The 24,775-nt window shown below is 35.7% G+C and overlaps 1 pseudogene; it reads left to right on the plus strand.

The window, feature by feature from the left end:
• The first annotated feature begins 9,740 nt into the window (after positions 1-9,740).
• LOC132562995 (uncharacterized) lies at positions 9,741-22,803 on the plus strand (annotated as a pseudogene).
• Positions 22,804-24,775: the final 1,972 nt, after the last annotated feature.

A 24,775-nucleotide genomic window follows, 5' to 3' on the forward strand; every position in this document is an offset into this window, starting at 1 on the left:
TAGACATGTAATGTAATGATAAAAATGTTCTCGAGTAGACAGAAGGTCATTGCAGTTCAATAAAAATGTTAACGGTGAATGACTCATCACATCCTATGCACCGAGGATTATCTTCGCCTTTCAACATACATGTATATGAATGTGTAAGGTATGTATGACCTATCCGAAGACGGGCAAGGACAACTTCGTCTCGGTGGTTGTATCTATAGTATGGAGGCCATTCACGATAACAGGTTTAACGGAGTGCAATTTATTGTAAGTATATGGATTCCTCCTTCCTGCCACTGAGCTATTAGAATTGCTTGATAAATGGTTTAAAATCAATAAAATTAATTTTAATAACAACAGGTGGTAGCGATAAAGCTTCCTTTGCGGCACTATCTGCTTTTTCCTTGCCTGGTATTCCCATGTGCCCAGGAACCCAGCAAAAAGCAATACGAAAGCTAAAGGCAAGTTGGTTCATGATATAGTATAAATGTATTACGAATGAAAATATTTTCGATATTTTTTATTGCTAAGACTTTGTAGTACAGAAAGAGAGTCTGAATAGATAACAGCTCTCATTACTTTGTTTGTTTGAATATATTCAAGGGCAAGGTAGATAGCTCGCGCTTCTAACGAGAATATTGAGGCGTTGTTCGGTACTCGGCATCAATACGCTTCATCTCGTGAAACCAGAAAGATAAAGTTTAAGGACAGAAAAGACCGTTATTTGAACATAGAAGTGAGGAAGCTTAGACTGAAGTTGACATTAGAAGTATGTTAATCTATAGATATATAGAGGAGTCAGTACAATTGGATAGTCACTGAAAATTACGTCTTATAATCAAGACATATCGTCCAATCACATCGCTATACTGTAAATATATTATTCTAGACAGTCGATTATGCCAAAGCAATCCCGGAGGTTGAACGCTGTGACAGAACTTGAAAGTATGGTAGCAGATAACACTTCAGACTGCTGGGATTGATCAAGATTGACACGGTGAATGTCGTCGATAAGCAGAAGACGCTTACTCTTCCGGAACACTCTTTCTTATTCCCCTTGTTCTTTTTCAGGAGTTCTCGTGTGAATCTTTAATATTTTGCCTTAGTTTTATTGAATTGGATTTGGATTATGTTGACATGTTGATATTTTCTTTTTGAACGAATATGTCTCTGCAGTATACAATTAAAAATAAGGATATTTGTATATTGTATGGCAATCAATACTAAAGTCCAAACTCTGACTCTGAAAACAGTGACCACATTACGGCAGTTGAACAACAATATTTAAGTCACAGCCTTGTTACCGGGTGCTTCAAGCATCTGGATCAACGTCACTTTCTGGTCATCGGCCTAGTTTGTGTTTCTTGGAAGAAAGATATGTTTTTGAACAAATATAAGCATTCTTCTACAAGATACGTAGAAGGTAAAATTGTTTGATTTTCAACAACGAGGACGGAAAGGCTGATGACATTGTAAGGTTGATCGCTGTGACAGAACTTGAAAGATAATAGCAGAAAACACACCAGACTGCTTGGAATGACCAAGATTTACATGGTGGGTGTCGTCGAAAAGCAGAAGATGCTTACTCTTCAGGAACACTCGGTCTTATTATCCTTGTTCATTTCAGGAGTCCTCTTGTGGATCTTTAATATTTTGCCCTAGTTTTATTGAATTTGAGGACAGAAAGGCTGATGACATTGTATATAGTCTTGGCCGAAGATCTATGAGAAATTTTCAAATACAAACTATGTAAGTATTTTTAGTCTGCATGTGTGTGTGTCAGTGTTTCAATCGCCTAAATTGGACTAATATTCAACACCTTCATCATTATTGACAAGGGAAAGTTATTCGTTCTCTAATCAAGCTACAGTTGGAATATACATAGTGCATATATGAACTCAATGCCAAATAAGGATCAAATTATGATTGAAAATGTTCCGAGAAGAGCCTTCAAGGAAGTAAATGGCTTACCCAACTTGTCATATAACAGCTGCTTAGATCTCATAGATAATCGGGTCTCCAATATCAAAGAAAATGAACTTTTTTTTAAATCGCAAACATGACTCATTTTGCATAAAAAAAGAAGACGCTTGCTAAAGCTACTGTTTCCTATGCAAAAGGAAACTCAAAAATATTGAAAACTCAACGTTAAATCCACCAAGAACATATTAAACAGTAGAAGTATATATATGTTTGATAGCCTGCAAATGAACGTGGTATCTTTTAAAGCCCAACTAAACAAACACTGCCACAATGAATCTTCACCTACAGGTCATACTATTACGGTCCAGAATATACACATACTTGACATTCTTCAAATATTACAGTAAAGATACATGAAAATTGCTGAAGTATTGGGCTAATGCATCTTGCAATCTACATTTTGACATTTCTTTTGTTTTCTTTGGATTTTCCTTAGTCGCCTCCTAGGCTTTAGGTTTAGGCCTCAACATGACCGAGGAGCCCATGAAGGTCTGGTCTATATCTCTGAACCGTGCCACTCTTCGAATGAATTAAAACATGGTATGCAGGTAACGGCGAACCTCTCAGGCACTATTATTATTATTATGACATTCTTAACTGCCCGTCAACACATAAAAGGTCATCAGGGTCATCAACCGGTAAAACACACAGCGATCCAAAAGGAAATGACATTAAACAATTTTACAAATCTCAACAGTTCAGTTTCAAAAAGGGTTTTCAGACATGTAATGTTACGATAAAAAACATTCTGGAGTAGACAGAAGGTCAATGCAGTCCAATAAAAAATGTTTGACGGTGAATGGCCCATCAGTAACTAAAAAATATTTTTATTTAAAAAAGAAAGAAAAAACTGTGAGGTGCTAAAGAGGGTTTGATCATTACAACAAAATAATGTCTTATGGTCGTTTATTTCAATCATTCATCGTCTACGTAAACTTGTAACAAACAGTCGATAAGTCTTGTTGAGTAATTGGCTTGTTGATTACATTCAACCAAGCTGTTGAGTATTCCCAGACTAATAACGAGTCCAGTCAGTACTACAGTACTATCCCCCCCACCAAGTACAAGTACTATCCCCCCAAAGAAGTATTTTTAAACGATAAGATGATTTTTGTTGGGGCAATAAGGTATATCAAGGATTGGATAAACATATTTACCTGGTAAAAGACAAGCATATCGTGCAATGTCAATGTAATTTACGTGACCATGCTAATGCAATCAGAACGTAAGTAAAAATCGGGAATATGTCAACTACGACTTACAACCTCCCCCCCACCCCCAACTCCCATAAACACACACATATCACCAACACCATCACACACACACACACACACACACACACACACACACACACACACACACACACACACACACACACACACACACACACACACACACACACACACACACACACACACACACACACACCACACACACACACCACAACCACACACACCACCACACACACCACCACCACCACCACACCATACACATACCACCACCACACACACTCCCATACATACACACATACCACCAACACCATCACACACACACACACACACACACACACACACACACACACACACACACACACACACACACACACACACACACACACACCACCACCACACACCACCACCACCACACACACACACACACATCCATACACACATGCAAAGTGGAAAGATGTATTCCAGATAAACATGTTATATATGTTTTATATAAGAGTTTATAAAACAATCTTTATTTTCTCATCATATTATCCTGGCTTATACTTGCTATGCGTCGCCATTTGTTTCAATACTCCCCTTGTACTAAATGGTTACAATGTAACGTGCAATAAATTCCCACCAAGAAACTAACCATAACTGTGTTTATGTTGATGTTGGAACTTCTCAAGTACGCTAGCTAACCGATATAATTCCTAAGTATTGGGTCATCTCTGACTACCCAGAAATGTTTCAAAGTCCACACTCGTGTCGCGGTTGTGCACTGTAAGGTATATATGCTGTCTACGAGACGAGATGTGAACTGGTCTATGACCTCCTTCATGTACAAACTCGTCATACAAAGTACAGCGGTTAACGAAAAAACATATCTTCCTTATCAAGGTGTCAGGATCAGGACAGGACAAGGCAGATTCACCACATGGGTAGGCCTCGCAGTTTTGCATTGTGAGGTAAACGATTGTAGTTTTTCCAATGATCAGGCGGCCTATATGCTGGCTCCCTCCCGCGTTTGATAAGATTCCTCGTTCGTTATTTTAGTTGTTGAGTATCCTACATCAGCTGCCGATGGAGAAATATATTGTACGAAACAGGACAATATGGACATTTCAGTAAACAAAATAGGATTAATGTTAATACATTCACTGTTTACATTTTAAACTGGTCTTATTCTCCTTGTATTTTTTCAGGTTTCTCCGTGTAAATCTTTCTTTTGTTTATAGTTCGCCCTAGTTTGATGGAATTTGAGTTTGAATTATGATTATGTTGACATGTTGCTATTTTCTTGATGTTTATAGATGTGACGTCTTAAAAAATTCTTGCTGGCATACAACTGGCCACTTATGGCAATATTATTACATTCTTAACGACCCGGCAACACACAAAAGGTCATTAGGGCAAAGAATCAGGTTTCTATTGAATATGTTAATAAAGTCGCTATAAATGACGTGAGAGACAATGTCGATTTTCATATTGTAAATCCGATTGATTAATTTCCCCTATGTAATATGGTGGCTTTAAAGGAATATTCCGATGAAGGATTTCATAGGCTGCTTTTGAATAAAATTGTACAAAAGATATCTACTTATACTGTTATGTGATGGAAATCACACAACTCAGTTTGCAATTTAGATAAATATATGATATGTATTTTGTAGAAATTCTTTATAAATCTAGCTCGATTGATATATAAAACGTTCCAGCGGCCCTAATTGCGTCATAACAGGTTTGTTTTGTTATCAGCTGAACAGAATGAAATATTTGTGTAAATTATAAAATCATCATGAAATTGGAAATCGTTGGCCAACAATTTGACGGGCTTTTCAACCATACACAACATCTTACCTAAAGGCCAATCGTTTCCATAAATATGATAGCTAACCATTAATCTATATCTAGGGACTGTACAGCATCAGATTATTTGTGTTACCGGAAAGAGAACTATGTACGTGCAACCCTTTCATAATGCCGGAAATTGACATTTCACTCAATATTTTCTTACTATTACCAATAGCAATCGAGCACAAAAAGCAAATAACTGAATATTATCACCCTATGCCTCTTAGCGGTTGTAAAGCTGTTGACCTCGTGACCTTAAAATCAAGTCAAGGTAATTTATTTTAACAAATTTGGTAGCCCTTCATCCCATCATGATACAGTCCAATGTCACCACCCTGAGCCTTTTGGTTATTGAAAATAGATTGTTTAAACATTTTAACATGTAACCCATGCAACCTTGAAAGCGCGTCAAGGTCTTTCATAATAACAAACTTGGTAGCCCGTCATCGAAGCATGCTACAGGCCCATTATCAGCACTCTGGGCCTTTTGGTTAATGAGAAGATTTTGACATATTTGACCTCTGTGAATTGAAAATAGGTCAAGTGCATTCATTAGAAAAAAATTGGTAGCCAAGCAGCATTTTTCTGGCCCAATATTATGTGACCTGAATGAAAATCAAAGTTGTTCATCCAAGCATGTCATATACTTTGTCTCATGTGACCTGAAAATTTAAACCTTTGACTCAACAGCGAGCTTTTTTATCTGACATATTTTGCATTAACATATATGGAGAAAAAGGTAAGATATGGAAATTATCTACAAATGATATAGCTGCATGAAATCTATACAGTTTTCAATATATAAAGTCATGGCGGCCATATTGGATTATTGACCTACATTTAAAAAGGGGCATTGACATCTTTCAGGTGAAAGACGCATTTAAATTGAAATTTAGAGCTAGATTCAGTGCTGCCAAGCAATTATCTAAACTGCATTACCCAGCTGTTGTTCTTCTAGGACTGGTCATTGATGTCAAGGGCCTAAACTTTGAAGCCTATGAGGCAACTCTGGAAAATCCAAAGTGATCGTAAGGAAAGTAAAAACCTAGATGTGGAGGTGCGGCAGCCCTATAATTAAATGCATCTCGTAATTTCTTTATATATGATAAATACACAGGTCAACATGAAATGTGTTTAGAGACTTAGTTCCACTTATGAGAAGTGCAATAAATCAGTCGGTACTGCGTTACCCTATGAGACCTCGGCTGAAGATCCTAGGTGAGTGGTTTGACGCCACCTCCCTTTGACTGTTCGTGTTTCTCATGAAGCTGAGAAACTGACCTGGTCTGTGTTGACGTGGTCAAGACAGAAGTACTGTATGATGGTCAGTGAAATGACCACCAGCTATAACTAAGAGGCTCTCAAAATAACCTCTCAAGAGGACTTCAACCAAGCGAATGTTGCAGGTAAGGAAATGGAAAATGGAAAGACAGCATACCAGAAAAAATAATTCCGAGTGACATACGTAGAGCCAACATTGGATTAAACTTCATCTCTCTCTATCGTCCCTCTAGTACCTGTCAGTGATGCTAAGGGTTTAGGAGGTGTCTGAAAAAAATAAAAAATAAATGGCCGAAAAGTCAAAATCCTTACGATGAGGTTCAGCAAACCGTGATTACACGAATTTCGTTATCTTCATAATTCAAATGATTTTTGAACAGCGTCAAGTGCATGTGTATATTTAGAACCTCCCTTTTTGTTGAATCATAATCATCACACAGGCAGGTATGACTTTTTTATCAGCGATCAGAAGTACAATAATGATACTATTATCATTGACCAGAGGAGAGACGTAAATCATGTTTGTATCTGGTTATACAAACTTTGTTACATAATGCACGAGTAGATGACCTCTTTTATCTACGACTGACCCCTTACCACCACCGTCTGGAATCGAATACATCATAACGCAGGAAAGCTATCTTCTCTGCATTCATCATTTAAATTAAGATTTTATTTCATTTTTTTAAAAAAATTAACGAAACTATTTTTATCAATTTATATCATTGTGTTTGTAAGCTTAGTGTGTCTTATCAACGATGTCATATCTAGCTTTGATCATAATTTTACGTCACCGATTCAGGTAGAAATCAAAAGAGATACCAACTGGTTCCGTATTTTACAGCTGAAACAGGTATTTCCTATATTTAGCTTCATTCTTATGTAAGGTCCTAACAACAATATGAAAGAATTAAAAAAAGAACCTGCTACTTAGAAGACTTAATGTAACGTCGTACGTTATGTTACTTAACGTCCTGTCAACAGCTGTGTTCATTTCAGGAAGGCCTCTCGGTATATGCGAGTTGGTTACGTGTGATACCTGCTATATTCTTGTAAGCCTGCTTGTGACGGCGCAGAACTGAAATCTACTTTATATTACTACCACATTGAAATATACAGCTTCCAGTAGGACACCCCATTCTGTGACATAATACTTACACGCTCAATCCAAATTGACATATTCTTTAGTTGTATATTCTGCACTTTTGTGTTGATCATCCGGAGAGGCGAGGTCTGTCAATAAGCCTTGATAAAACAGTCACTTAAATGTGCTCTGTGCTCACTGCCTTTCGTTCAGCATGGGATGAAATGATACACAAGAACCCTGCTGTGAGGAAGTTAAGACACAACCAAACAAAATCAACGACATCTGTGTTGTAGTGTTTGTCACTGTAACGAAGAAGCTTTCTACTTTCAGATGGCAAAGCTTTAGCGTTACAAGCGCCCATCAAGTGGTTTTTAAATACATGACAGACGCGGAAGCTTCCCCTCTGACCTTGACTAACAACTATTTCATGCTTTAGATAACATTCTTGATACACAATCACATGTTTGTTACGAAGAATTGTGGATTTACTTTTACCATCCCATACAGTGTTTCCGTGAACGGTGAGGAGGCTGAATGAGGTAAGTAATGTAATACCAGTGTGGATATACTGAAACGAAAAGGTGCTGTATAGTTGGGGTTTATGTTATATATATTATATTTTCCTACCGTCATAGATAGGTGTATTCACACGTTTTGTTTGTATCGCCTTAGAGGTGAGAGAGGAGGTAGGATCCAGGGGGATTCGCGTGACCCTCTATAATTACTATAACATTACGTTATCAATTAAACGAATTAAGAGAAAATAATAACACTTACTCCGTTGTTGGTGAGACAGGGAAATTTCAAATTTCGGGGGAAGAGTATTTATTTACAAATACTTGGTAAACCTCGTTATAATCTTGCTCCAGGGTTGAGATTTCCCATCTCCACCCAAAGTTTTGACAGATGCTTTTAGTTTAAGAATTTGTGTAGTGGTGAAGACGATCGTTTCGGGTTATGGAAAAATTCGGGTAGGAGACGGTTATAGATTTGTGAGTAAGTGATATATCAAATTAAGGTCAAAGCTAATAGGGTGGGATAAAAGATGATGATCTAGTGAATATTAAGAGTAGTGACAATTCCTGTACAAGTAGGGGCTGGTGATTCGAGTTGAGATAACATAACAAGATACAAAATTAATCAGTTATGTTCTGATAACTAGTTTATATCACTTCTCCTTGACATACATAGCAGCTGGGATTCCCCGAAGTTAGGGCGGATTGTACCTGCTGTCACATTCTATCTTGATATATTTACTTCTACCTAAAGATCATTTTCTCCCGATCATTCTCCAAGGCGAGAAGAGTTAAAGGGTGTGCTCCCTGACCGAGCTAAAACATTTCTTGTCTGGGATATAACATGAGAAATTATTCTGTTTATTAACCAATTTTATCACATATCTATCTTAATCCATGTTACGACCACGCGTATCAAAACATAAAAATAAAATATATGAGATGGGAATACTGTCAGTTAAGTATACTTAATCATTCTTGTCAATGTATCCGGAAGCTGTAATATGTTATAAAAGTCATCTTTATAGTCAAGTGAGATAACTACATCATTAAAGTAACACGCATGTAAAACGTACCTAACATCAAACTGATATCAATAACACAATCTCTTTACAATCTAAATAATTTGTTTATGGAATTTAACAAAATATGCTCAAAATGCAATTTAAATCCATGACCCATCCGTCCGTCCGTAAACAATTTTTGTTATCACTATTTTTGAGAAGCACTGAATAGATCTTTCTCAAATTTCATACATAGGTTTACCTTGGTCTCTAGATCTGCCATGTAATTTTGGGACTGATCAGAAAAAAAAATGTCTCAAAGGCGGCTATCTTGAATTTTTACTTCGAAAGTTTGTTATCGCTTTATCTTGAGAAGTACAGGATGGATCTTTGTTAAATTTCATATGTAAGTTTCCCTTGGTCCCTAGATGTGGCCATTTGATTCTTGGTCAGATAAAAAAGTGGCTGACAGGCGGCCATCTTCTGTTTTAACTTTGAAAGTTTGTTATTGCTATTTCTTGAGAAGTAAATGGCTTACAGGCGACCATGTTGAATTTGGCAGGTAAGGATTATCATCGCTATTTCTGCAAAGGAATGTTCAAATTTTTAATCATTAAAAGTAAATATAGAGAAAGGAAGATAAAGATCCAACTTTCAAAGACAAAATGAAGATCAAACATTGGTGGGCGCCAAGATCCCTCTGGGATGTCTTGTATCAATAGATCAATGAATGTTTTGTCGATTGGTCTCGACTGAGCTTTCAGATAAAGCTGAGTATAGATTTATCCTGTTGTTTTACAGAACATACCCTGACAGCATGGCACAGATAGCGAATCTTATCCTGTTAGCAGTGCTCAACATTTTACTTACAGACGGTGAGTCGGGATTGTTTTTGGTGTGTCAATCCTTACTAGATATTCATTGGTTTTACCTTCAATCGAATAACAATATTTCGTATAGTTGCGTTTGGTTGATGTTTCTTTATTTAACTTTATGGCGTTTATTTACCAAACCCTGACATATTTTCTGTGCTAAATGACAATTATAAAAATGTTTTTTTGTGAAAATCTTTTCCTATACACGTGATCAATTCCAACAAGGTAAACCGGATGAAGTCTAGGTCATTGCCTTATAAGGAAATGTTAATTGAATGGCGCTTTAAAACAACATGCCCACGGGCATTAAGGGTCATCTGACTATGAAAACCTATATATGAAAGAGGCCAAATAGGCCTAAAATAAATTGCTCAACTTCACTACAGCTTTCATAGAAGACATCGGTTGGTTCATAAAGAGATTTTCTGCAAATTTTTTACATACACAACACAAATGCCATTACTCTGGACGTGATGCTTGTTGCAAAATCATGCTACAGGCCCAATATCAAAACGCTTTCCTTTTGAATATTGAGAAGAAGTCGTTTAAACATTTTAACATTTTTGACCCCTGTGACATTGAAAGCAGGTCAAGGTCAATCATATTAACAAACTTGGTAGGCCTTCGTCTCGTCATGTTACCGGCTTAATATCAGCACCCAAGGTGTTTTGGTTATGGAGAGTTGTTTAAACATTTTACCAGATCTGACCCCGTGACCTACTGCTACTTGAAATAAAGTCATTTGAATGGAAAGTTATGGAAAGTTTACGCACAGCGGACGACGCATAAGGGCAGACGAAACACTATGGCTATAGGTCATCTTAACACTTCAGATCAGATGACTTAAGCGGTCGGATATCGCCGAGAGCACTATAAAAACAGAAAGTGATACTTTGTTATACAGATCAGCTTTTCTTGATAAGGTACTGATAATTCAAATATACCCAAGTTATTCGCGTGATAAAAACAATCACGGACCAGTGTTATAAGTTAGCGCAGATGATTACTATGTGTTCAAGCGACACAATATGGATGGTGTTCGCCATTTAGATGGTAAAACGATAAGAAAACTAAGAAATAACAAACTTTTTCGAAGACAATAATGATCTGCTGTCTATGCTTCAATATTTTAATCCAAATTCAATTACATTCCCATTTTACACGGTTTTTTGAATGCCAGCAGATTGGTTCACCAGCAACATGGCTGGTTCGTATTGAAAATTAAAATGCTGCGATTACGTTAACAATAAAAATCTATAAGTCGTCCATCTGTGAATGAAAACTAATTATAGATTCTACTAACTCTCACATGATGCTGTTTCTTGTAGCTTCCAAATGTCCAAAGCTAAAAAACCTGACTGTGTCTTCGAAGGTTGTAACAAAACAAAACGAGTTTGCTATGACTGTAAACTCCTCAAATAGGTCTAATGGTACGGTCATTAGTCTCCAATGTAACGACAATGTGACCTTGACACTGAATGGCCCGGATGTGATAATCTGTTCAAACAGTACATGGAACCCACCTCAACCTCATTGTGTCCGTAAGTATGTCAATGTATATTTTCACATCTTAACCCATAACATGTCATTTTGTGTTTGGCTTACTTCATCAAGGAGGAACCATGGAAAATGTGTGTCTAAGACAGAAAAAGGCAATGTTATAGATACAAAATGTATCATTTAATTAGTATTACAATGGAAACCAACTATTGTCTTCCATGACGGTTTCTCTATGTAACCCTGGTAAAATACTAGCCGCAATATACCTCTCAGCTAGAGAGAACTTCTCTTTAGCTCGATTGGTTGAAGTTTAACACCACGGAGGCATTGAGATGAAAAATGACTTCTGTTACTCTACTAGAATTTTAACACCACAGATCTTATACTCTATAGCTGGTTATTTTCGCGAAAAACCCTAAAATAATGATATTAGTGTGTATTAGACGCCATTTCATATACACATCGTAAAAATCAAATACTTTAAAGTAGAATTCATAAGTTTAACACGAAAATAGCTAATACAGTGAAAATTACCGGTTTTTTGGTTTTGAATATTTTGAATAAAAAAACCGTTTAGTATACATATAGACACCATTGATCACACCATTTGCCCCCTTTTGACTATTACAATACCTTAGAGTACGGATATGTGGTGTGTCTATATGATATCCTTTGTTTCCTGTGGCAGAATGGAATTTGTAATATTATCAAGGACAAGGGATGGGTGTGGTGGTTTGGTGTTTCCAAGCATTTGAATTAAAATACAAGCGACATAGTTATAACATAATAATCCGAAAATGTAAGGTATAAATGACATCAAATCAGTCTTACAACAGTAATGTATCTTAGGATATAGGGTCGTGCATGTTTTAAGGCGACGAAGTGGAATTTCAAGCTGTAACATCGCTGAATCTGCCAAAACTGACACGATAATTGTTGTTTTGTCCTTCCAGCGAAGCCTCCTCCTCCCATACCTAACAATCCACACCTGGATGTGATAATCGTAGGAACCCTTTCCGGATGCGTGTTCCTCCTGATGTTGGTGTCAATACCAGAAGTCGTAAAACGAGGAAAAGAGTGGCGATCGTAACGTATATGTTCCGATGCTTGATTTAACAGCAGTACTGGAAATTGGCTAAAAGTTAATTCTAATTTCAAAACGGGTTAAATGCAATACTCTACTTTTACTAAAAAGTCAATGCTCTGGGACGATCACCGTTTTAGCATTCTCACAGAATCTGTGTTGATTATTTTGAAAGACGAAAGAAACGGAAGAAAAAAAAATGTAAACACTTGAGATTTTTGAGTAATTCAAATTTCCTTAGCCACTGGTAAAAGTATACCTTTATCTCGATTCACTTATGACAATCTACATTCGAATTTTCCCTGACTCATTATACATATATTGATATATATAACAATCAAGAATGGCATGTGACATCTGATAAGTTGAGTATATGTTTTTTCTATAACACAGGAATAGATTTAAGAAATCACTTCTTGAAGAGGATAGTCAAGAAAGGTGAGTGTTACGTTTAACACTAAATACACCACCCCGAACCTCTCTGGATTCTACACATTTACAATTATAATGTCAATTATACACCACCCCGAACCTCTCTGGATTCTACACGTATACAATTATCATGTCAGTAATACACCACCCCGAACCTCTCTGGATTCTACACGTTTACAATTATCATGTCAATAATACACCACCCCGAACCTCTCTGGACTCTACACGTTTACAATTATCATGTCAGTAATACACCACCCCGAACCATTCTGGATTCTACACGTTCACAATTATCATGTCAATAATACACCACCCCGAACCTCTCTGGATTCTACACGTTTACAATTATCATGTCAGTAATACACCACCCCGAACCTCTCTGGATTCTACACGTTTACAATTATCATGTCAATAATACACCACCCCGAACCTCTCTGGATTCTACACGTTTACAATTATCATGTCAGTAATACACCACCCCGAACCTCTCTGGATTCTACACGTATACAATTATCATGTCAATAATACACCACCCCGAACCTCTCTGGATTCTACACGTATACAATTATCATGTCAGTAATACACCACCCCGAACCTCTCTGGATTCTACACGTATACAATTATCATGTCAATAATACACCACCCCGAACCTCTCTGGATTCTACACGTTTACAATTATCATGTCAATAATACGTGACATAATGACAAGAACTATCACTACATCACAACACAGTCCACGCATTTGGAAAGAAAAGCTTCCAATAATAATAATCATTCAAGTCCCAATATAGTTATCACCGATTTTGTTGTAACATGGGGATTATAATGTCAACATATCAGAATTTCTAATACAAACAGATATATACCAAAAATTATTTCTCACTGAAAATATAAAAATATGTACAATAAATAATTTATTTTTTCTGTTGAAACTAATACAATTCAAAATCTGACATGAGGGAAAAGGCGACTCGCTTTATTTTAAAAATTCAATTTACAATTTTGTGGACACACTTAGATACCTTTCAATCGATCGGGTTTTTATTCGACAGAATCTCTGATCTTTTGTAAATATTACAAATTCTCCAGATTGACCCCGAATTGTACAGTTTACACTCTGGCAACTTTCTGCGAAATGATATATTTAACTCATCAGAAATATGAAAATGTTACCAGACAAAGTCGGACCAGAAAAGTTCTTTAGCTTCGCTCTGGTTACGTTCTCGTGATTTGTTCGCGTTAGCCTCCTTATGATAGGACGGGCTAAAGCCGAGGTGGTGTAGTACTATCTGGTCGGGGTAATCTGCATAAAGCCTCCCAGTAGGAGGTTTGGGGAAAACCTCGAGAATACTGCCAAGTAGGCAACTGTGCTTTGTAGACTATATTTTATCGTTCCGCCGTCACTAATCTTCAATTGAAAACACTGAGTAGTACAAAGTGAACAACGGAGAACGGAACTTGTCAAATAAGAATTAGAAACAGTATAGCCAAAAAAGTTAAACATATAGCAAATTCGTCCTTCTAGCTCTCGAAGTTGACGTCATATGCCTAAACTGTAGAAAAATTGTACACGTAAGTGAATAACATCCTTTAATTAGAAATAGATACAGAAAAGTCTAACAATTACTTCAACTACATTATACAGCTGTTTCGTCCTTATAAGAATAGTGGTGCTAAGGGCCTAAATTGTTGTAACCTAGGAGGTGACTTGGATAGGTCAATAAGGTATGTTATAACATTTACAAGAGTTGTCTTTTATGTGTGGGTAATAAACTGATCTTCTCCTTTCATGACTCTTCAGAATAATTAAGTGAATAGTGTTATTTGATTTGAATATGAAGGTAGATACAGTAAAGCCAAATTATGACGTTATTTACCTAAACTATTTAAAAATTGCTCAAGATATACATACATATCTAAAAATAGATAAGGTATAGTCAACCAATGAATCAAACTGCGCCATACAGCTGTTTCGCTAATGGCCTAAATTGTTGTAACCATGGCGACAAGTAAGGAAATCAAAATTTAGTGAGTTTTTGTTCATGGACACGATAGAAACGGATCGAACTGTATCAAGACATTAAGACTGAAATCACCATTGTTGGTATTTTACCCGTCATATTTAGGTCTATTTGGAGGGTTTTAAATGATAACAGTTTAAAGTTTGCGTGATAAGCTTCATTTGTTTTAGTGTAAGGTGTAAACAAGAAGGATGATAAAGGTATTGAAAGGCTCGTCAAGTTGTGCATATGTATCATATACAAGGATACACATTATCTCAAAGATTCCAACTTATATATGCTTTGATCAGTACCATGCCAGCAGAAAACTGCTTATTAAATAAGATAATGCATATACCTTTTCCAGCTCACAGATTTCAAATATTGAAAGCAATAAGTATGAAAATCAATCACTTAATTTAAAATTGCAGAGATGAAATAACTTTTATTTTGTTCGTATTTAACATCCTGATAATACCGACATGTCGAAAGATTCATGATTTTGACTCTCAATCGATGAAACTATGTCAAAACAAAAGAAAAATTAACAATACGCACCGGATATGTACTCATTACCGCCTGCCTTGGATTATTTCTTCAATATTTCATCAAATTCTGACAGATGGTCTCCAAAAAAAGTTGATTAAATGGATTCCCGGAAAAATTTGTTACCGTGTAAGTAGGGTCAGCAATTTGCTAAGCATAGATTAATATTCCCTTGTGGTGTTATCAAGGTATTTTATTATTAAAGTTTTAGGCAATTTTTATACCCGTTTCACGCCATTATAGACCAGACAGGAAAATATGACTGTGATATTCTTTGAGTGTTGAGAGTTTATCAAATAAGACTGACTAAGATTGACTATTATTTTTGGTTTTCAATTAAATATCAATTTAGAGTGTTGCTCGATTCGGTACATTTGCTGTCTTTTTAAAATTTGTACAAGGTTCTACAAAGTATGGACGTGTGGAAGGAGCACAAAACAGTTTATCAAGGCAAAAGGACTGATAGGATTGAAGCGTGAAGGTCTGACTTTTAATCATGTTCTCTGTGAATTCGATAAATTGTCACGCACGTCCTCGAAGTTTAGATTAACCATCGAACATTTATACAACAAAACCTTTTGTTTATTTTAAGTTTTACTTCAAATTGCCTAATGAAAAATGTTCATGTCCCGTTACTCCTTTAAAATGTTGTCATAAACGCAATTTACCGATCAGTAGTTTAAATTAAAAAACAAAGTATATAATAAAATACGAAGTATACTCTGCAGCATCTCGAGCATTCAAGAAAGCGTCTGTGGCCCGTTTTGTTCTTGAGGAGGACGGAACCATGATCGATACTGACGGAATCCTAGATGCTTGTCGAGATCAAACACTGATGGCTCTAGGCGAAGGCGAACTTTGGTGGGACCGCAATATTAACAGCGAAGATGGCCGCTTAGACGCTAAACGGTAAATGATTGTCACTACTTTGAACATGTTAGTCAATTCTCTAACAGAAAGTGCCATTATAAAGGGGGAAGTTTAGCCGGTAGCGAATAAACAAGCTACGAGAGGGCTTTCGGTTATGCATCCAAATCTAATGATGGCCATTTTCAGTATGTCATTATGTATACGTCATCACAACTGTTAGGCATCCACGGGAAGTTTGTGGTGTCATCGCAATGTTATGTCAAAACGTGGAGAGATTAGTATGACTTCATTTTTTCTGCTATTTCCCTGTTACGCCATTCAGTGCTAAACGTAGATCCAGGATTGTCAACTACTGTGTTTTGTTAAAGAAAATGCTTGTAAAACATACAAGGCTCTTATGACTGGTGTTCCAATGTACAATATGAGCATGTACACACCAGAAAAAACTGTACAACAGACGCACTTGTGTAAACAGCACCATTCAATACAAATTTAGAATTCAAAACTACGGAGCCAAATTAGGAATTAAATGACATCATACAGCTGTGTGCTTAGGGCCTACATCTAGTTTTGCATTTAACTATTAGATAAATTAAGCTTTCGAAGCAAATATTTAATAAAATATCGCAATTTTCTGTTCAAATAACACTTGTCTAAATTATGTACAAAAATTTTTCGCTAATAATTGGCATTCCTTTCAAAAGTTTAAATGAACGCTAATATCTGTATTCAAATATGTAGTTCTGTAGTGAGTGGGGTTTTTATGACTATTTTTTGTTGTACTAAAACCTTGATTTATAAAGGATGAAATTTTGTTAGTCAAACGGCCCGTCAACATATTATATAGACCAACATCTTTCAGGTAACCTAGAATTACTTGTGCTTTGAACAAAACTAGTTTTGTTGTATATATTTGTCTGGTGTTACACAATGCTCGAAATTAGAAAAAAACACGGAACCCATCGGAAATAAGTTTTAAAATATTTTCTTTGCCTTTGCCAATGGCAGGTTGACGTTCGAAGTTTGTAACCAAGATAGAACAAAGAGGAAATTGATCCTGGCCGCTGATCTTCGGGATCTTTGCAGACAAGGTAAAGTAGGAGTGATGTTCAAGTTAAGGAAGTGTCATTGATTTGATTGATTTTGAATGAATTTTCCCCAAAGACATAAACCAATAATGAACGAACTCTCATCAAAGTTAAAAGTTTTTGTCCCCTTTACATCTCCACGTATGTAACAATAGTGCATGAAGAGCAAAGAATGGTCTCTGTACAAATCATACGAACCATTTACAAAAAAACAAAAAAAAAAAAATACTTTATTCGCCTGTATTGGCCTGCAAACTGCGACAATTTAAATTTTACAATAATATAACAATTATAAAATATTTTGAAATTTAAGCATGCTAAAACATCTGGACTATCTGGGAGTTGATCGTCTAGGTATACATAACAAGATATATCTGGACTTCATTTTAAACTATAGTGCCGTTTTGTTTTGCCATTTTGGACATATTTTTAACAAAATGTTTTTATTTTTTATTTTTATTTATTTATTTGTTTTTGTTGATGGTACATAAAAACTGAAAAATAAATTTCAAAGTATCAAACATTATCTTGCATTTCCATAAAGTCTATGTCATATCACATAAGGACATCGATTGGCTAGCAGCATAGAGGGAATGATAAGTTTGTTTACCTTCAACTCATTGGAAGGACAGAAAGAGGCCCTCACTCAAAGTCAGATAAAACAGTAATTAATATAAGACGGTGTATGACATGAAGTGATTCAAACTTTATACACATTTGAAAGAAAAATAATATTCGTTATATGTAGGCATTTTAATTTTATTCATGATCCCGATATTGATATTGTATAATAGATATAAACCAATACGGATCCTTGTCTGACCCATAACCCTATTTTATATCATACCATAGTGTTAATACGGATCCTTGTCTGACCCATAACCCTATTTTATATCATACCATAGTGTTAATACGGATCCTTGTCTGACCCATAACCCTATTTTATATCATACCATAGTGTTAATACGGATCCTTGTCTGACCCATAACCCTATTTTATATCATACCATAGTGTTAATACGGATCCTTGTCTGACCAATAATCCTATTTTATATCATACCATAGTGTTAATACGGATCCTTGTCTGACCCATAACCCTATTTTATATCATACCATAGTGTTAATACGGATCCTTGTCTGACTAATAATCCTATTTTATATCATACCATAGTGTTAATACGGATCCCTGCATCGTTCCAAATCTGATTGTTATATCATATAGTTGAGACCTAACACGCATGATTATTTTATGGTGTTATAGAGTGGATGACGATTAGATACCGACCAACAGTCGCATAAACGAACACCCATCCTTATGATAAATATATTATCTCCGCTCTGTGCCGGTCTACACTAGACAGTTGATAAATAGACCTTTGTGGCAACAAAACTGATTATCTTTTAAAAGCTATTTATTTATCATTATCGTTGTATTTTTGCCAAGATTATTACATATACATATACATCAAACATTACACACGCTGCGACACATCATCATAAGCAATACGCCGCTGTTATTGTTTTTGAACACACAACTGTACACCATTCTTATTGGTGTTTTCAGATATATTGGTGTGCAAGATAAGGACAGTAGGTGGAACAGCATGCATCACCAAGGGTAAAAATGGTATCGGCTTTGATTAGTATAAATTTGAGAGGAAAAAGTGTGTACTCAAAAACCGCATAGCAAGCAATCCTATCTGTAAGGGGGGAATACTTGCATAGTTTCTTAAACGTCATAGCGTAATATTAGCTGTTCTGTCTCCACATGTTCCATTCCAATCCAATTCAAGTAGTCAAGTAGTGTTTTTGTTCAATTTAGATGCCACAACGTGGGCCTGTCATGAGAAATCATCTGCTGTAGTATTATCAAATGTAGATTAGTCTCTTAAGTCTAAGAAATTATGTATCGTTTTCCTCGTTCTAGGACTCGTCAGTGATTTAAGGGCCTAAATTTTTAAGCACAGGAAGCAACCCGTGGAAGATAAAAATGGTCTTAAGAAATGTCAAAGTCTTAATGAAAAAATGCAGAAGTGCACTAGCACTATAATTCAGTAAAGGCTTTATCTTTCCTAACTGATCATTTTATAATAACGTCAGGTGTATGTGTACAAAAGACACAAGTCGGAATACCGTTTGATAAAAAAATAGACTTTGATACAGAAGAACCAAACAATGAATTTAACTTCATCATACAATTGTTTTGTCATAAGTTTCTTCAGTGACGCCAATGGCCTAAACGTTTCAGAGGGGAGGTAACTAAATACAATTCAAAAGTAATCGACAGAAAAGTCAAAATGTAGACGGGGAGGTGGAGTGGTACCCATAATTCAATGAATTTCTTAATTTTCATGTCTGGTAATATTAGAACTTCAATGACATGTGGATATTTTGAATTGCGCCACTATTCGAATAGATTAAAACGCGAAATATAGGTAACGGCAAACCTCGAGGACTACCAGCATCCCTCCTTCAGTCTCGAAAATAACACATTTATTAACAAATACAGTACAGCTAAAAATGAATTGAATTCCATTATACAGCCTTTTCCCTTCAGCTTCCTTTGACTTTGCTATAGATTAAACTCCTATACCGACCATGAAATCAAAATACTAGTATGCTAGTAGAATTACAATAGGATATGCGGATGCCTCTCACCGAAATGGTATCATTTAATCAGATACAAAACGTATATTTATTTCGCTAAGTACTTACCAATTAAATGCGGGAAAGGATAATTAAACCAGACAAGTACCCTGATACAAAGTATCGATACCCTAGTAAAATAAAAAAAAAACTGGTGTACTCAAGTCTTCTAACACTTGCATTAAAATCTTGTCTTTTAAACCCAGTTATTCTAAATTTGCACTATATTTCAGGACAGCTTGTGTTTGGTTATCTCCCCTCCAGCGCCTGCTTGGAATCGGACGGAACCATCATTGACAACGACGTGCTGTTTACATTTTTCAACAGTACAATAATGCTTCTAGAACGAGGAGGAGCATGGTCCCCTTCAATAAATGCCTTGCCGGACGTCGACAGGGTGAGGGAACATGCAAATACCAGTGACGACATGTAAGTTTTTCTGCTTTGGTAGCACCAAGTTATGAGTCGTGCAACCTTTAACTTTCTTCTGACATACCGAAGTGTTTTTGATAAAATACACACAGCCTTTGTAATTATCCGTAATTTGAAGATGGATGACGTAAAACGCTAATATTACCATACTTTGGTGTATTTAACAGCAGTGGTACTTTAAAGGCATACTAGCCATATTACACTAAAATGGTCACCAGTCAGTAGCCGGCGCCTCTTGTTGTACCGACAACAAATATTTGTTGATTTCACTGATGAACCGTGAACTGAAGCTTTTTTTAGTACACAGATCATTACATTTAATGGTTTTTATTTATTTATGTCAAAACATATAGTGAAACAAAAGTGACACCCCTTCAAAAATAAAAAAAAAATAAAAGAAAGTATAATACTAGATCATTCATCCACACCAACACTTATTTTCAGATCTTTTACGTTTGCTTTGAGGTTTCATTTTTGACATGTTTGCAAGTGTTTTATGTGCAGTAAAGAATGGATTTTTTTCACGTGGTATCCAAGACATGAATGGTTTCCAGATCGCTTAAAAATATCGAAGTATATCTGTTTTTCACCTTTCATGCTGAATATGGTTACCATAGTTATACAAATCAAATAGTTTTTTTAACATCAGGCGATGTACTTTTAAAATGTGAAACTGATTGAAATATAATAAAAATATAATTTCAAGATCAGAAACCTTTCGTGATATCCTGATATGAATAGTTCATATATAAAAGTAAAATATCCGCAAAATCCACAATTTATGCACTTCAGACAAGAAATTATACTTTTACCATCACTGAAATCTATAAACATGCAACCACTTAGAAAAGTACTTTCTTTTTGTTGTCGAGCATTGAATTGGATCATAAGGAGTTGTCAGCTATTGGAACCGTTTGTAACCTCTTCGTCCGATGCATCTTGGCTGTTACAAGGACGCAAAATTCCTAACAAACAATATAGTGAAAAATCATAATTGTCAGAACACATTGATCAACCTAGTGTCTTTATATGACGAGGACGGAATGTTTTAAGAATAACAATATTAAAAACATCAATGACATTAAAATTTCCATTGTGATTTTAGGATGTTTAAAGTATGGTCAGTTGATCATTCTGTGAAGTTGGTTGTATTTGCTAAGAATCTCGCTGAACTTCATATTAAAGGTAAGTATTACTATATGCAAAAGGAACAGATCAGTAGAATATTTTAATACACATTTTGTTAGAATTTAAGAAAACGTTGTCCAGTAATAACTCACTATGTAGTTGATGTTGTCTTTTATTATGGGGAAACTTATCAGTGAGATTTAGAAATCCTGTCTAATCATGACCGTTACAGGAGAAAGGTTTATAGTCTATTGTCAGGGGAAGATAATAAATCTTAACAAATAATTCGAAGTAAAGCAGACTTTCATCCAAATGTATCGGCTGTACCAAAACCCCTAATGAATATCATCTATCAATACACATTTAGTGTTTGATGCCCTAAATAAAATCTTACGTGATAGAAAAGGCCTATATATATATATATATACCTCGAGGATTTATCTTTATATATATATATATATAAAGATAAATCCTCGAGGTGTCGACCCGGAAATAATTCAAACTCGATGATATTTTTGTAAAGGATGACAGCATTAGGTGTTGTGAAAAATTGCTCTTACTGGCCTCAGTCAAAAGGTTACCGATTGACTCGAGTTTCAATTGATATTTATTCGAGTCCCTGATTAAATCAAATACTGTTTAAGAACAGGGGGTCTTGGACTGGTTTACCAAACACTACAGGGTCACGTTAACTTCAGTTTATATTTCATTTCAAAATTATTTTATTGTTAGCGTTAACAAATGGATTTGGCACAGGCATTGCCTTTAATAGTCCTTAAACTTCAGTTTATATAGGAACATTTGTGCGAATCCGTGACGAGGATTCAGTGATGTTGACGTTTGTTACAAAAAATCTTTACTGGGGTGACCATTAATACTCTTGGGCCTATTTTATATCATTTCAGCGGCAAAATGTCACAAGGTACCGAATCCTGTCGAGATCATAAATCTGTCTACAGGTGCTTCTGTGACAACTGATACACACCTTAAATCTCTTGCCGATCGAGTCCTGATCATCAAGTCATCAAGGTATTCAAATGATTATCAATATATTGATAATACTGATAACGCCACAGCAGTGCATAAATTTCAAAATGATTTTCGAATGGGAGGACATGATAATGATTACGCAAAAGTTCAAAAGATGTCCAAAACGAAACATGGTAAAGCCCCAGATGTTCTACCCACCACTAAGTCATCTAATGACCGACGGAATGGAAATGGAAATTTTCCAAACAGTTTTCAGGGTGAAAATTGGTATGTTGAGAATAGTGTACTAGATAGAGGTACTCCTAGGTACACAATGTTACCGGAACAGCCGACAAGTTTATCAATGCTTGCGTCAAACGAACACGACCAAAATAATTCCAGAAACGTTTCCAACGATCAAAGATTTGCTGCCAACAATAATTTTGGATTACTTCGGGACATGACAAAGAAACCACAAAATAAGCAAGAGGTTAAGGAAATGATTCCATTGAAGGACTCTCATCGACGTCAGTATGACGACCATTCGGAATACTCCTATCAAGGTCGCAAGTATTCGGATTACACAGCTAAACCGATGCTTGTTACAGGCGGAGCTAAACAGCCAAATTATAGTGATGTTTTCTTTTGACTTGTGATTCTGAATATGGTGTTTAAACTAGATTTTACAAGCTGATTGATACTGTCGTCTTTATAAGTGTACTCAATAGTATGACATCAGTTTTATCAAATTAAATAAGTCATTAACGGTGATTTGAATATAAAGACCTATAAATGACATATACTATACTGGAGACGAGGAGGTCTTTAGTTACGCACTAACAGAAGGAAGCAAACACAGATATATAGCAGAATCCAAAAATACGCAAAACAGATTTTTGAGGTTAAATACGAATCAAAACATATATTATACACTTAAAGAAATTAATAGTGTGGATTAAATTGTTCATAGCTTACCTTTAATCGATTTGGGTAAATAGTATGTTAATTTAAAATTTACAACCATCTACAAGTATTGTTTGAAATGTGACTAAAAAGTAATCTTTAGATTCAGTTGAAAATGTTGATTTTATTTTGTCGCCAAGATCCGTATAAAATTGTGATAGAAGTATTTCATGTTGGATAATAAAATGTACAGTGAAAACGTGATTGTCTGTGATGATGTGAGTTGAGCATCTGACCAATATCCTATCATCCTTTGTCGAAATATTTGAGATTCGAGGCATACTGTATACTGTGCCTCTTATACAATTTGATTCAACTTGACACGTTCAGTATGAGAAGCGTTATAAAAATGTCCGTCAGTGGTCCGCCATACGTGGAACGATCTTCTGTTGGAAAGACGTGAAAAGGCAGATGATGGAAGTCTGGTGGTTGTTTGTGGAGGGTTATTATACATAAATGTCATCACCTGTTCCAGGGAATAGTTAGGTGCTCTGTTTGACACTTTGGTGTCAACATGACTTTTGCGAGACATTTGGTGTCTATTATCTCAAGGAATAGCAATTTGAGGATATCATGACTTGGCAGGTTAATATGAAAGGACATTTTTATAGTGATTTTAGTATGAATTTAATTTTATGGCGGAGATAAACAACATTTTTGCTTCAACTCGCAGTGTGCAAGTAAAATACTATTATCATTATCATTATCATCATTATTACTTCTACATTCTTAACGGCCCGTTAACACATAAGGTCATTAGGGCCATCAACTGATAAAATAACAGCGATCCATAAAGGAAATAACATCAAACAAACTAAAAGGTAAAAGACAAATGCTCATAATTTTGAATAGTTATATTATCACAAAAGATTAAAAATGTAAGTCATAGTCTATAGTACATACCAACATCTTTAAGATAACCTAGAATTGAATAAATCTCAACAGTTTCCAAAAGCTTCTTTAGACAGGTAATGTTACGATGAAAAATTTCTCGAGCAGACAGAAGGTCAATGCAGTCCAATTAAAAATATTAAACGGTGAATGACTCATCACGTCCTATGCACCGAATGCGTAAGGTATGTATGGCCCATCCGAAGACGGACAAGGACAACTTTGTCGCGAAGTAGAATAGCAATTGTGTGGAACCCCATACATGTCAGGATTGGTTTCTACAAAGTCTTCTGGCAACGAGATATACAAGAGCCAAAGCACGAAGTCTGCTTATTATTATCAAAATATTAATGACCCGGCAACACAAGTCTGCTTCATGATCTTTGAATCTATTGTTTTGTTTGTCCTCTCTGTGTCAGAACAACAGTA

This window comes from Ylistrum balloti, unplaced genomic scaffold, assembly GCF_031769215.1.
Source record: "Ylistrum balloti isolate Yb309-2 unplaced genomic scaffold, AGI_CSIRO_Ybal_v1 Utg371556, whole genome shotgun sequence".
Classification (NCBI taxonomy): domain Eukaryota; kingdom Metazoa; phylum Mollusca; class Bivalvia; order Pectinida; family Pectinidae; genus Ylistrum; species Ylistrum balloti.